The sequence below is a fragment of the Rhipicephalus sanguineus genome, chromosome 3 (genome assembly GCF_013339695.2).
Source record: "Rhipicephalus sanguineus isolate Rsan-2018 chromosome 3, BIME_Rsan_1.4, whole genome shotgun sequence".
Lineage (NCBI taxonomy): Eukaryota > Metazoa > Arthropoda > Arachnida > Ixodida > Ixodidae > Rhipicephalus > Rhipicephalus sanguineus.
In genome coordinates, this window is record NC_051178.1 from 103,554,906 (window position 1) to 103,570,835 (window position 15,930).

At 47.5% G+C, this 15,930-nt stretch overlaps 1 protein-coding gene across 1 annotated transcript in view; it reads left to right on the forward strand.

The window, feature by feature from the left end:
* The window catches only part of LOC119385716 (UDP-glucose:glycoprotein glucosyltransferase 1), a 96,696-nt gene that overhangs the window by 49,886 nt on the left and 30,880 nt on the right, over positions 1 to 15,930 (forward strand). The gene's annotated exons all lie outside the window — the stretch shown is intronic.

Sequence of the window (15,930 nt, forward strand, 5' to 3'; positions counted from 1 at the left end):
CGCATCGTTGCGCTGCTCAATTGACGGAGGTCATCCACGCGTGCTGAAACTTGTAGGCAAATAAGGCCAGGAAACGGTAAACGTTTCTGGGCCGCTAAAATCTTTCGCAGTGCATACACCACTACCGGGGTTGACCAACTTCATCGATTGTCAGCGTATCAGAAAAAAAGTGATACTTCCTGGTGATTCTGAAAGAGAGAGGTGGCTCTTCAGAAATGGGAAATATGGCGCTATACTTAATGCTGGGCGTACTTTCTAATTAACTTCTCTTGCTTAACGGAACACTTATGTGTGCTCGTTAGTCGGTGGCCTGTACAACGCGTGCGTACAGTCGGCACGGTACACTTACGCTCTTGCCATGACACTCATTGAGACACGCGAAAGAGCACACGGTTGTAAGCGTCGAATACGCGCTCGTTTCCGCCATCACACTCGGGGCGTCGGCAGGACATAAAAGAAGCAGGTATACGGCGCGCAACGCGGTCTGTGTTTAATGAGCCCGTATATACATAAGGGCGCTTTCGCTAAATGCACTGTATAGAGCTGTGAGTCTGTGATAGTACGTTCTGTGTTGAGTGGAGTCGTTCGTTCCACGCTTTCATTCCTCGACCTTCTGCTGCTGCTGCGGTGTATGGGCGTTCCCGGCCGCAGGCTCGTTTTATGAGTGCGGGCGGTGTACGTGTATACCTTTACAGCGTCGTCTTCCTTAAAGTGCGGCGGGCATGACAGTTTAGGCGCGAGTCAAGCGTTCGCTCCTCACCCCATTCACTACCGGCTTCCTCGATGTTTTTAAAAGAGCCGCCAACAAAAGTAGAAAAAGAAAGAAAAAAAACCATTAAGCATTCGCCTCCGCATTTAGCTTTCAAGAAACGAGAAGTTGATGATCACTCGAGCGAAAAATACAGAAAAAAAAAGCGTCTCAGGGTCAGTTCGCGTGCTGGCTTGCTGGAATACATGCATCCACGGCCCGTGCACGAATGTATAGCAAGCCAGAAGGGCTTCCCTAACCGTTTTTGAGCATTGAAAACAATTGACATACATTTGAGCGTGATGCGTTGATCGTGAAGTGAATTGTAGAAAGTGCAAACGAAAGCCAGCGTGTATAGAACCCTGCTTCTCTGAGAAGGCAGTATAGCTCTCGACTCCTCCTTCCATGACGTCAGATACCATCCGAAAATTTAAGATTGTGTGTATTGTCGTACGCACGCACTTCGCACTGGAGTATCCTTAGAACATTTTTTTTAACCGGTCGTAGCGATAGGGATAAAACAAAAGCCATGCTCTTCAGTGCCGAGTCGAGCGGCGATAAAGACCACACACGAGGCCTGCCGTCCGTTATCATTCAAACGAGATTAACGGCGAAAGTTTGGCTTATCAGTGAATTCGTACAGTAAGCTCAATAACGTTTCTTCAGTAAACATTTACTTGTAAGTCCAGTGCTTGTCCTGTCTGGTTGATTTTCTTCGCTGTCTTCGTTTTTCTTTTTCGTTTATTTTTTCCCCCTCTGGTTTCCTCTTCCGAATTACAAAGCTCTTCCACAGTAGCAGAGCAGCCACTGCATGCCTGCAAACTCTCCCGATTTGCCCAGGAGGCTCCGGAATTTCGAGCGAGCCTCCCGATTGTACGGGAACGTCCGTAATTCGAAATGCAGACTAAGGCCACCGCGAAAACAAAATAACGATAACAAAGGTCAACGTTTCTAAAATTTTCTGGTATCGGTCTGTCGCGTGTGGAACGCTTAAGTCCCTTTCGCCGCTGTACTTATGTGTCATGCGGAGAAGCGTACTACAATTGGGAAGGGTCTATACTAGCCGCCACAGGGACACGTACAGCACATGTTAACGCGATAGCCTCAAAGAGCTCGTTTCGCAGAAACTCCAGTGTCGGCATCGTTGGTTGTGAGCGAAAAATCATCTTGTCCGTGACCGAAAAATCGAGAAAGACGCAAATAAAATAAATAATAAAAATCTTCAGGTCCGAGTGAGAATCGAACCCAGGCTGTCTGCGTGGCTAGCAGGTGTTCTACCTCAGAGCCACACCTTTTTTTTTCTTTATTACCTGACAGAGCCACGATATTTCTTGAAACTGCCTTGGAAAAAAAAAACACACTATATGAATGTCTTGTAGTGAAAGGAGTCTCCTTAACGCATGCAATATTGCATGGCAGAAGCGTAGAATCGCGCCGGGCGTCAAAACATGCGAATTGCGCAACGAGTGGGTGTTTTAAAGGCCCACCCGTTACAGAGGGCTCAGACATTTAATCATCATCAGCAGCAGCAAAGGCATCAACAAAGCTGCGTAGGTTCGCGTGTTGCCTTACGGACGCGTAGTGGGCCCTTCGCTGATTCGCGAAAGGAATAATTATGGCGTAGCGGGCACTTAACAACTGTACTTGCAATAGGCATTCTAGGATACTTTGAAACGGCCAATGTTACGCGCAGAGTCGTTCGTTGCCTTACGGCTCGGTTGAGGCATGCACCGAGAACCGAAGCTAGGCTAGCAATTGAGAAAGCGATGCGCGCGGGGCCCGATCACGCTATCGCGTTCTATTCTTGAAGGCGAAGCTCAAGCGTCCTCAGAGTATATATTTTGCCCCTTAATTGCGCACGCGTGCACGCACCCTTTATTTACGAATACCAGTATGATCGCTGTCGTCCAAGAACTTTACTGGCGATCTTTCAGAGATGTCTATGACGTTGCTGCGGCCCTGAGAAACAAAAAGTCACAGGATCCCTTATGCATTTGCCTACGACGACTCTAAGGCGGAAGCCTTGTTTTTCTTGTTTCTCTTCTCTATCTATTGTGTTGATCCTTGTATTGTATTGTTGGCCTTCAACTTTTTTTTTCTTCGTGTAATAACAGCCTTCTTTTCTTTTTTTTTTTTTTGCGACCGCTAAACGGATATGAGGTTTTGTGTGGTATTATTATTTCGAACTAATCTAGTATTTCTCTTCAGCATCCCTTTCAAAATTATGTTGCCAGATACGGCAAACGAAATTTGTTGTTGTTGTTGTTGTTGTTGTTGTTGTACGTTTAGTGCAGTGTTAACATGGTTTAATTAAAATCCTGCACATTGATCCGTGTTCGGGTGTACGGGCAGACTCCTTCCTATACAGCCTTGAATGATCACAGGATGAAATGACGCCTGCATACATATCTCTGTAAATTAACCTTTCATGAGCGTGTAGATACGAACCAATTTGACGAGCATAATTCGCAGGGAAAAAAATAAATAAAAGAAATGAAGAAAGAAGCCTCGTTATATGCGTAAGTGCAAGCATCGCGCAATACAGCTGTGATGGTTTCCGCCAGTATATTTTTGCAGCACCTCTTGTCCGTCGCGGCCGGTCTGCAGCCTGTGGTCTCTTCGCGCTGTATATATGCGTCGCATTCTAATTGAGTTAGCTTCCTGCGCTTCTTCGTGGAATCGCGTCTCGATTGCATGTGACCGAGGATACCGCCTGCCTCATCTTTGTTAGTTAATATCGAGCTTATTCTGACGTCAGTGTGACGCTTTTCCGACGGTCAGGAATATATTTTATTGGCAATTGAGTAACGTCGAGTGCACTGCGTTGAGCTATCTGTAAAGAGAGAAAGACTCGCATTGGTATGCGGCAACGAAATGGCGTGCATTCGTATCTCAAATGCTTATACGCATGTGCACGGAGCCCCGTTCGCGGCGTGCGGATGTGCTGTCACTCGTCGCGATATATAAGGCGCCGCTTGCATGCGCGCTTCTGCGGTGATGTGGAACGAAGAAAAGGAAATTGCGCGTGTATTGAATATGCATGCGCTGTGATTTGCACCCGGCACGTATATTGTTATCGATGCGGGTCCATCATGCTTTGGCGAGCGCGTGCGTGTGCGCGCAGTATGTATATAGCATGCATGAGACGCATATGTAATAAGCTGACCTTTCTCGCCTTTTCCTAGTTCTTTTTTATTGTCGGTCCTTTTCTTTGTTCGTGTTTTGCAACTTTTTCTGTGCAGCATTTTTTAGAGCGCAGCTCTTAGGCGCCCGTTCCTGCGTTCAGCGGTGTCGCCGTCGGCGTAACCGATAGAGCGAACGAGGACGGAAGAGAGCGAGCGCGGAGTCTGTCGATATCGCGAGCTTCTAACCTCGCTTTCTTCTAGCTTCTAACCTCGCTTTCTTCCTCCGTCATGCGCGCTGGCCCATCGGTTGGAGCTCGTGCGCATGCAGGGCTGGCACGTGCACTGCGGCTGGCTTCGCTTGTCGTGAAGGGGCTGTCGGCGTTTCGCTTGGTTCGCGACGCCTGCAATGCACTGAGTGGTGTGCGTAGCACTCGGGCGCTGGCAGTTTCTGTAGCAATATGTAAGGAATGTTACATTGCAACTGCGGATAGCGAAAACATCAAACACAGTTGACGTCGCCCCAACACGATGCTGCGCTCAGAATTCGCATTAGGCAGTACCGTAATCGTCTGTGAATTTTTTCCCCTGCCATAACCTGTATGTGTGGGTGCGTTTTGCGTAGTTAGCAGTGGTTTCGTCCTGGACCTTGGAATCCTGAAAAAGAAAGAGAAACTCGTTCATGAATTCTCGAGAGGTCTCATTTTCCCGGAGGCATGGTTTTTGCATGCTATATGCCACAAACCACAGTGAACGGCAGACATTCGCAACATATACAAAACGCGACTACAGTGTTTGGCTCTCTAATACACGGTTGGTGCCCGTTGTTTTACAGCACTGTAAGATTCCAATGCTTTCACTGAAAATCATGATTTGGAAGGACGATTGGGCGCTGATTTGATGGATCGATCCGGTATAACGTGCCTAAGCAACAGAGGTACTGCATGCATACATTCTCTGGATTGTTTCGCGAAACGTTGTTTGTTTGAGCGGCGCCAATTCGTGAATTAACCATATGTGCGGACATGGGCCCCAGCGAATGCTTTACACCGGTTGTTTAAGGGGGGGGGGGCTGAAGGTGAAGTAGCACCTTCATACGGTGGACGTATACGTTCAATTATCGACCACGGTGGCCGCGGATTGCAATATGGGTGAGGTGGGAAAACACCCGTGCCGTATACTTAAATTTAGGTGCACGTCAAAGAATACCAGGCGATCGAAATTAATCCCTACTACGGCATGCCTCATAGTCGTATCGTGGTTTGGCTCGTAAAACCTTATTATTGCCTTCATGCTAATCGCATTCACTTCGACAGTCATCGTGAGATGGGCTGTGCAGCAAGTTTACAGCGAATCTATATAACTATAATGAAGCAGCTATGCTGCCATGCGCTACGTCGAAGGGTCTCCACTCTTGCACAAGTATCTCTTCAGATTTTGTCGGCATATGTAGCTGGGGATGATACCCGCCGCAGCATGAATCCCTACGCGTAAAATCTTTTAGGTATCCTTATCATCCAATAAGCTAACGTCACCAAACGAGGAGTTTGAAGTGCGCATCTCTTTAAGTGTGGTGATAGAGAAACCAAACGGTACAGTAGAGGACACTTCGATTCCACCTCGTGATAAACACCGGGACAGCATGTTTCAGTGTCGCTGCTTAACCATCTGTACGGAGTTCTTGGGCGGTGATTTTTTTCTTCAGCGTTGTCCATGCACAAAAGAAAAAAAAAGGTACAACGCCGAGGTCTTCGGTGGAACGCGGGGGAATTATTACGTGACACATTGACGTCATCGGCCTTGTGTTATGTAATGCGGAATGCAGTTTATCCCAAATATTTGACACGCACCCTTGCCCCCCCCCCTCCTTTTTGCTTTTCTGGTCGTCAGTTGTTCAGCGATTTTGATACAAGCTCCGCAAAGGCACCTTAGAGGATTTAGCTCTTCCTTGGACGTGCGTGCCCATGTGCCGGCTCTCTGTATCTAGGCGGACCCCTTTCGGCCATCCGCCGGGACGTGCAGACGTCATCGGTGGCGCGATTAGTGGGGGTAAAACGTACAGAAGGGATCCCGATATGCATGTGCGTCTATACACAGCTATTAACCGGCCGCGCGTGGCGCTCTTAATGGTACACCGTGGCGCGCATCGTTGCACCTGGCATGGCGTGGCGTCTTCGGCCCCGCCTCCTACCGCAGTCTACCTCCATCTCCATCGAGATCGCGTATCGAAGGAGGCAAGAACAGAGCTCGGGGCCACGGTCGACCTTCGTCGCGACGCGGCGCCCTTCGCGCCAGCAGCGTTGTGCGGATTTGCCGCGGGATGCCGTTCGCCGTTTTTCTGAGGTTTTTTTTTTTTTTTTATCGGCGAAGATGACTCCCTCCCCCTGAGCGGTTGCCAATTTTCGAAGCGCGCTGATCGCACCCATTTTCGTGTCGAGTAGCTTACACGGCCTATGCACCGATTGTTCCTGATTGACTGACAGTGGCGTCATGGAGGTAGCGTGTTGACAGGCCTACCAGCTGAGAGCGAGAGAGAGGCTTCGTTGACGTCATGAACAAAAGCGCAGCGGAGAGGCTTGCACGCCACAGAACTCTTGTTGCTCGGCTCGTTTCGGCTGGGCTTTCGTCTGCCGCATGAAATTACATGCCGCATGAAATATCAGGCTGTATTACCGTGATTGCATACAGGCGCCCGTTTTTGAATGCAAATCGTACATCTGACTACAGCAAATACAAGTTTCTATAGATGGCTTGCACGTGCCGTCATGGACGCAGCTTCTGAAAGGGACTGGGACTCAACGATGGCGGCTTTGATGACAAACAAAGTTGCATCTAAGTGAAAACGAGGCGGCAGGAATGTCCCTGTGCATGATTAATGAAAGAATCTGCATGTGATGTTTTGATAACATTAGTGTGACATCGGAAATGTCGCGTCCCCTCATGCTGATGCTCCAACACGGCGTTTTCAGTGACGTCAATGCAAGCCATCTATGCCCTTTTCATAATTGTAAAGCTATAGCTTTCCTGCGATGCAGTTAGCCTAACTAATTGCGGCTAGTCACTTCTGCAAACAGCGTGCTGGAGCGCAGTTTGCTTACGCTATGACGGGGAAAATGTAGACTCAGCTCTCCTTATGTAAATACGCATAATAGACAAGCCCCAGCACGTGCAACTAGGACCTTCTGTCCAGTAGCTCAGCCAGAAATGTTTTTGCGGGGAGGAGGGGGGGGGGGGGGTCAACCATTCATTATGTATGTTCGTGCGTGCGTTTTATGTGTGCGTGCGTGTAGTATAGATACACATGCAAAATTGAACAATTTCGGGGGGGGGGGGGGTGTTCAACCCCCCCCCCCCGAAATTGTTCAATTTCGAACACCCCCTCCCCCCTGGCTACGCCAGTAATCATCTCTATTTGAAGCGCAACAGGTGCCGCCATTAGTTGGGCGAGTGTGCAGCGTAGGTAAGCGCACTTGCGGATTATGAAATAGGTCTATATTGAGGTAATAAATATATAGTGATAATCGTAAAACCACCAGTATCTTATGATTTTTCTGCTAAACTGGCTTCGTAAATTAAAGTGCGGTATGAAGTTGTGTTAAACATAAACGAAGTTCCTGTTTAATGATTTTTAATAAATGATACTTAAGGCCGTTATAATCATAAGAAGTTGCAAATTTATACTTGTCGAGGGTAGACCGTTGAAGAGAGGTCTATGCGATATAGAAAAGTACGTGCTCTTCTAAATATGTATAAAGCTTGCATATCCTTTGTACCACTGTACCACATATACATACTCGAGATAAAATAGCTAAGCAGTTTCACACGTTTTCTGGCGATAAACATTACCCACGTGCACCGAACCCGGGCTGAGCTGGGCGCAAGAACAAGCTCCATTTTTAGTATAACCGAAATTCCGATGTCTTTGAATTTAGTACATGGGGCGCCAATGCAAGCGGTATGGATGAGAATGATCCAGATTTTTTTTCTTCGGTTGTACAGAACAGTTGTCAAAATCGGGAAAGCATTGCCTTCTATTTGCATTTTATATCTAGCTACTATGTGTACCTTATTGTCAATTACACTGGTAAATGTGGCAGACAAATCCTGAATTTTATTAGGTTTTCACAGGCTGCTCTTCATTCAGGAGCAAAACGCTTCTTACCGCGCTAAATATGCCGGCGCTTTTTATTTATTTCTAACGTTTTCGCATTAGGTGGTATTTTGCCTATAGTTTGTGTGCAGGCAACGGCATTCACTCAATTCTGCCAGAACTTCTGGCAAGCAAGGTAATTAAAGGTAACACTAACTCATTTATCTAACGTTTACCTCCAAATCGTTAGTGAACTTTTCTTTTACTTATTTTTGTCTTCGTCTCTCCCGCTCCCATCGGAGTGCGTGCTTCCGAGACCGAACGCGGCTATCTCGTGCACGGCAGCAGAACGGCGCGTACATTTAGTGAGGCTATAGTAAGAGGAAACTATAGTGGGCGCGTAATTACTGGAACCTTCCCGAAGCTTCATTGCATCGACGGCGAGTGATGGTCGTCCATGGCGCCAGCTCGTAACAACGTCGTCAGCGGGTGCGAACGCACGCATTATGCCGATCACCTGATGCCATATACTTTTCCTTTTCTTCTTTCGAACTCTCGCAATGCAAAAAGGCGTTGTCTCCTTGCGCAGGTTTTACGTAATATTGCGCGTCAAACACGCACGGGGCATTCCTCGTTAGAAAGGCGCGGTGTTGGCATGCGCGCCGGACGTATGTGCGACAGCGGAAGGCGCCGCCGTCGCTGCGCTTGTCGCCAAGTGACACGCCATTGTTTCTGGCGTGGAGGGTGGCTTGGCTTGGAACGCGCTTGGCTTCGCGTCTGAGCTTGCTGCACGTGTCTGACGGCTCGTGCTTCGCGTCTTGTTTGTCTCTGCAACTTCCTATATGTATAGACCGTCGTCGTGCGCACACGATCTGTTTTCTCGTACGAGTGTCAAGTTTTTCAGCGCATGTTATGGAAATTAAATTCTGGGGTATATTATACATGCCAAAACCGTGATGTGATTACGAGGCACGGTTCATTCACACCGTCGTTCGCATATTTTGAAATAAATGATACAGGTATAGGGAACGGAATTGGCGAGCTTGCATGTTGAAGCTTACTATCTTAAGTATTCACAAAATTAATTTCAAAATATCGCTCACATCCACACCGAATCGATCACGTTCACCCTTGTACTTGACGTATACGTACACCGGCAGTTCCACTTACATTTTTTTCGGTGGCTTTTCTTGAAAGCCTCCATTGGACACGCGTTCCGTTCCATTTGCGCATGCTTCTCATTGGCTCCGCTTTCTCGTGCACATTTCTATTTTATGCTGTTTACCTGTTGAGGGACGCACCCCCCACCCCCACCCCGCCAAACGAAAAAAAAAAGGAGGTGTGGGGCACTCCGGGGTAATTTCGGCCACCCGGTGTTATTGTTTAATGTGGACTTAGTTATTTTAACGTACGCGGGCGTTTTCGAGTTTCGCTCCCATCAAAATGCAGCCATATGGATCATGACCGGGGTTCGAACCCACGTCCATGTGCTGTTGCAGCTCAAAGCCTTAGCCGCTTAGCCGCCACAGTGGCTAATAAACCGCTGGCTGATCGTCATTAGCCGAAACTTTCTGCGATGAGCCACGGTTTGTTATTTTGAGTTCCATGCACCATATAGCATATACGCCTATATAATCATTTCATTCTGTGGACCTCGCTCGTCGCGGCGGCCTTCCTATCGCGCACGTATGAACTTATCTCTGTGTTCCTGATCGGCATCGGCATTATTTCGCTCCGAAGAGAGAAGTATATCCGATTTGTGGCGGCGATATCGCATTTACTCGCGTGTAACGCGCTAGCCGCTTGAAGAAGTCGTCGATACACTTCCAGAGCATATATCGCGTGGCGTTTGCAGACGCACGCAAATAGAGTGACAGCAGTGACTTGTACTGAGGTGTAATGGAGCAACCGGAATAACGTTTCCGTGAATTAAGCGTAGCCTGCGTCCAGGTTTTTTCGTAAGCATATCTACACGAATCACTCAACCAATCAGCTTTATTTCCTTCATAATAGTACGGGGAAACCCCCAGAGGAAAAGCCACCAAATGTATCCTGAGCATTACATATTGCAGTATACACTATACACACGAGAACTTCTGGAGTTTCTCCATACTATTATGAAGGAAATAAAGCTGATTGGTTGAGTGATTCGTGTAGATATACTTACGAAAAAACCTGGACGCAGGCTACGCTTATTTTCACGGAAACATTGCAGCAGAGATGAACAAATGACGAACGATATATTCACATATGTGATACGTTCGACAATTTTTCGGGTGGACCGTGAATGAGGAAAAGGAGTGTGTGTGTAGCTGCCTGGACACGCATATAATTTGCACAAAACAAATGTTATATATTTGTGTCGTTCGACGCACTCGCCGCAGTATAGCTCATTGGGCATGACGTTATTCCTTACAAAAATGGATATAGACAGTCTATAGACTGTTTAAACCGATTTTTAGACAGTCTATATACATAGACTGTCTCAATCCATTTTTGTAAGGGTACACTGCATAAGTCGCAGGTTCGATCGTGTCCGCATGTCTGTAGGAGACATGATTCAAAGACGCTTGCATACCGCGCATTCGATGGAGTTAAATAAGTGTAACCAGATGTTGCCACAATTATTCCTCTCCCCCTCCCCCACCCACACTTCGCTATATGGGTTTCATTCCCTGCAGGTCGGCACCATTTGGAGCTTATATTCCTCAAAACTTTAGGTTGTCGTTTCGGCATGGCCGGGTGTTGGCAAACGTGGCGTTACTAAAACAGCGGGCTATACGGTGACGAACTGTACTATACTGTATACTATATAACAATTAAACCACCTTTATATAGTGTCATTGTGTGTACGTGATGATTGGTGATAAAATATACTGTAGAGACAAAATAACTGTTTCACTGGCTTAGTCAGCTGTAGTGCGGCACATCACGTCGGGCCGCTGGATTGTCGCCGTATATCTCGAGGACGTGAGACTCATTATGTTGCGCGATTTTTGCATTTGATTTCACGGAGACCGTGAGGCATATATATGTGCTCCGTGTAACCTCCGGCGAGACCTTGCCTTCAGTGGCATACATTTTCAGCGAGAGATCTCGCAAGATGGCTACCGTTACAGAGTATCACATCGCTATGCGGCGAGACATTATCCCCAATGAAATCTGAAGGCGAGGTATATATATGTATCTGTACATTCGCGTAATTCAACCTTTCCTGTATAGCTTGCTCGCTGTGTGCGTATTCGTATATATATGCGTATGCGTGCTTGTTCGTTTGTGTGTGTTCGCGGGCGTCTGCCGTTGTTGTGTCTATATATGAGTAATATGAAGTGCAGGCGCACGTACAAAAAATTTACATTTATTCCGTGTTTTGGCTGGAGACCGGTCTTTTTCAAGAGTGTAGTTGACAGGTGCAGTCGCTGAATTTATACACGTTTGCTCTGAGCGAGGTGCGAAGAACGAGCTCTATCACAATAACAAAAAATGGACTATATGCACGCACGCACGCACACACACACACACACACACACACACACACACACACACACACACACACACACACACACCTCTTTGCAGGGCTGTATAGACGCATACTATCTATTTTATTTTGACCTTGGAAGATTTTCTAGCTATACATTTACATTTCTTTTTTCCCGCTTTTTTTGCATACTACCGAAGCAGTATTTAAAAAAAAGCTGCAGCTTCTTAGCAGTTATTTTCATCCTTTCCTTTCAATTCCTGCATGGCGCTAGAGGTCGTGTTACTTTACGACTCTGTACGACAGTGTGCGGATCCGTTGGTCGTACCGCATCTTCTCGTGTACAAGGCTCGCTCTCCCACCTAACATTGTTTCAGGTAATGTAAGTGCATAGAGCATCTGTGCAATATCTTATATTTGAAGTGTGTGTTCGTGTATGATGGAAGGCTCGCAACGAGTAAATAAATAAAAAAAAATGTTGCATATCCAACGCGCCATGTTCTAATGATTGCACGCGGCCAAGTTTCCTCCCATTGTCTTTCACCCAGCGCTTGTCACTCTATGCGTTGCCTTTCCACTCCGAAATCCGCCAACTTGTTCCTGTAGTGCTTTGCATATCGATTATCAATACAAGGTTGGCATCGCGTTGCCCATTGTGGTGTGAACTTGCTTGTTTTATCGTACGTTTATTTTATTTTTTTTTAAGTGCGGAGCACTTTAGGCGCCCGGCTTGTCCATCCATACATCTCATGTGGCGTGATCACGCTCACAGTAAAGCGCTCAACACAGGCCATAACAAGGCTAGCAATTCTCAAAACCGTGTTAAAATGAGCGAACAAGGTCTAAAATAATATAGTTAACAGAAATAACCAAGAAATAATCGCAATAACTAACTTAAAATCGCTAAAACGTTTCGGGAACATGCAACTGACTCCGGCTGCGCGCAAGAGAGGGCGCCACCACCTCGCCGAGCGAGCGAATGCGCCTCCCTCTGCGCTTCGCCGGTGCTGACGGAACTCGCTGCGGACGACGCGGGTCTCATCTGCCGTAATAAGCAGGGAGTCGATAAAGTGCACATGTCGCACACCGAGTTTGCGAATCTCCTTGACAATATTCTACTCGTGCCGGGGAAACCCTGCCTGCTTACCTCAAACATTGGCGTCATCGGTGCTTTGATAAACGGAGCAGTGGGAGCTACGAACGGGAATCGCTGGGTGACCGTGCGACGCACTTCCTGAGGTTTCACAGTCGTGGAGCTGTCAGTACGTACAACGAGAGAATACTAAGTAACGGGAAAGGCAACGGCGGCTGCGAGAAGACCCCGAATTGAGGGAAGGCGTACGCCAACGGCGACGTGCCCGTAGATCTGTGAGATGTGCGAACGCTTAGTTTCAGCGCGAGTTTCTGTCTCTGGGGTTGGGACATCCGTGTCATGTCTGTGACTCTCTGTGGTGTCACTCGAATTTCTCTGCGATGAGAATCAATCTAGAAACAAGGTAGCATCACCGAGCTAAAGCCTAGCAATGACCTAGAAGCAATCTAGAAACAACCTGCATCACCTAGCTAAAGCATAGAAACAAGCTAGGAGCAACCAGATTAGTCTTCAGAATCGTCCGGTTTCGCTGTTTAAAGGCTTGCGCGGCTCAGTGCAAGATTCGCCATTTCTTTTTCCTCCCTGTTATAAAGGCAGCTGTGAGTGGAATAACATATATCCCTTGACCTATAAGCCAGCCTTGATGGTTCGCTTTTCGTAGTCTCCGGTAGCAATTCTTTTTCCCCTGTTGCATCACGCGCGATGTAACATGGGAAACGCGATCCTTGAGTGCTGCAATATAGATTATTCAGCAGCGTTAACCCACGATGTATGCTTCGATATTTTGTCTTTTTTTATGATCTGTCAACGGATGTCTCGTAGATATTGCAACCACCCTCGCTCTGCAGTATACCACTTCAGGCACTGTAATAAACAAAACACGTTATATTTGGATCTGTTGATATCGCATTTGGAGTCTCAATTCTGTGATAGCGGAGCACGAGGAATTACGTCATACCTTCCTACAAGTTAAAGGCGCATTAATTGGGATAAGCGCTCAGCAGGCTTCGTGGCGTTGCGCTTGCAATGTGCAACTTCGGAGCGGGTAGGGTTTGTAGGACAGCCCTAGCCATTCTCTCTTGCAATCCGCCATCCCAACTTGTTACATTAATCTAGACACCAGCTCACGCAGGCCTATGATTGTTAATGAAGGGGCCCAGGCAAGCGCTCGAGCTTTCACGATCCGAGCGCAGGCTATAGCCTAGGGGACGCTTCAGAAACCAGTAATCTCCCTCCTGCGTTTACCTGTAAAGACAGATTGGTTACATATGCCTCGACATTTGCGGGCATTACCGGCTAGGTCGCCAAACCCTCCCGCCTTTACTACGTCGGTCCTCACGCAGGCGCGAGGTTCAATGGCGTATATTACAAACCCGCACTTTTCTCTCCCCTGTCTTACGCCACAAAATTTACCCCGGAATGTACCCTAATTCGGACTGCAAGTTTTGTTCTCTCAGGCGAGCGGACCTTAACCACATTATGCGGCAGTTCAAAAATCACTCCCCTCCCCCGAGCCTTCGTAAACAATTAAATAGTCAGGAGCTGTGGGAGGCTGCGATTCGCAGCTACAACCCCGCACTGCAGGAGGCTATCCTGAGGTGGGCTGAGGTGGTAGAGGAGGCCTACCGCGAGTAGAATCCCTCGCCTTCATCTCGCCGCCCCTTTTCCTTAAGATGGGATAAATAAAGTTATTTTCTCTCTCTCTCTTCGGCCATTTCTTAATCAACATTTCACACACACACACACACGCACACACACACACACACATATATATATATATATATATATATGTGTATATATACATATATATATATAATATATATATATATATATATATGTGTGTGTGTGTGTGTGTGTGTGTGTGTGTGTGTGTGTGTGAAATGTTGATTAAGAAATATATATATATATATATATATATATATATATATATATATATATATATATACCTGAGGGCACTGGACGGGAGCTGTGTTTACCCAGCGGTTGTTTATCGGGCTACAGAAGAACGGCGCCTACTTCATTCGAGGGTCGACGCCGTCTTTCCACTGCATGGTGTGACCGAGGAAGTGGTCGCGAGAGTTCCGTTATTTTGTGAACACAGCCTGGGTCAGTCTATCGTCCTTGCCGCCGTTTCTTTTTTTACGCGCGCACTCGAAAACGATGGACCAAATAATGCTACAGCGGTCGATCCAACACGCGTTGTCTTCGCTAAGGTTGAGAGAGCGAGGCTACAGGAGTTTTGTAATCTTTCGAAGCTCACAAGTGCGTGTGCTTGGAGAGGTGTCGGGCCTGCGCTGCCTTCGGTTGGGGTCATCATCCACTCGAGTAGATAAGAGAGAGAGCAACGAAGAGCAAGGGCTGCACAAAAAGCATGCACGTAGTAAAATATGTAGCCGTGGGAATCGGCACGTCCGGGACTGCTATCATGCTGGTCGCCCGATGTCTGGCACGTGTCGGAGGACTGGGCTATTTACGTAAGGCGCCGCTATCTACGCTAGTAGTCGTCAGAATGATGATATAGCTAGTGTGAAGTGCGTCTTACGGACCGGGGTATTCGGGAGGGGGGGGGGGGGGGGGGGGGGGCGATGAGATAACGAGTATTGCATATTTAGACGGCGATATCAGTCAGGAACCGAGGCAATATCAGCACATGTAGAAAGGGCAGCCGCACCGTGCAAAAAGGGCGAGGGGAAGGGGGGGGAGGGGTCTAGGAGGCGCCTTGATTTTGTTTACTGTATTTAGGCTGCCTAACTATATCAGCATGCGAAACATCAAGTGCGAAAGGGGAGGAAATGCCGCGAGGCATCCAACTCTGTTATACGGTCGCTCGTCAAGTAGCGGTTTAAGAACGGCAATGCGAATGGACGAATAAGCGTTCGTGTGTTATACCTCTGTAGCGCATGAAGTGGCGCAGCATAAAATGGTGTGACACCCCTCTCCTCATTAAGAAAGCCAGTGGGTGCCCGGCGGCACTGGGAATCGAACCCAGTACCTCCCGCATCCGAAACGCTTGCGCTGTACCACTTGACCACCGCGGCGGCATTGTGGGTATCTCATCTTGAAAGTTGCCCTCTCATTTCGTCTATATCTTTCACCTCCCCTTTTCTGCACGACGTTTTGCCTCCGTGCTTTCTTATATATGTGGGTTGCAGTGATTAGCATCTGTCCCATCAATTCAAACAGCTCTGTCTCGAAAGCTCCCCGGGTATAGAGCCCTCCTACACTCTATAAGAAAAAAAAAAGTGGGGGGTCCGTTGACTCTTTTCGGTGAGTCCTGACTTGCCACGTACATGACTCTCTTTAAAGAAAACAGTGAACTCTCTTTGGAGATCATTTATACTCTCTTCGGAGAGTCGTGGGACCCGCAAGAGAGTTAACGTGTATCTTTAAAGGGAGTCA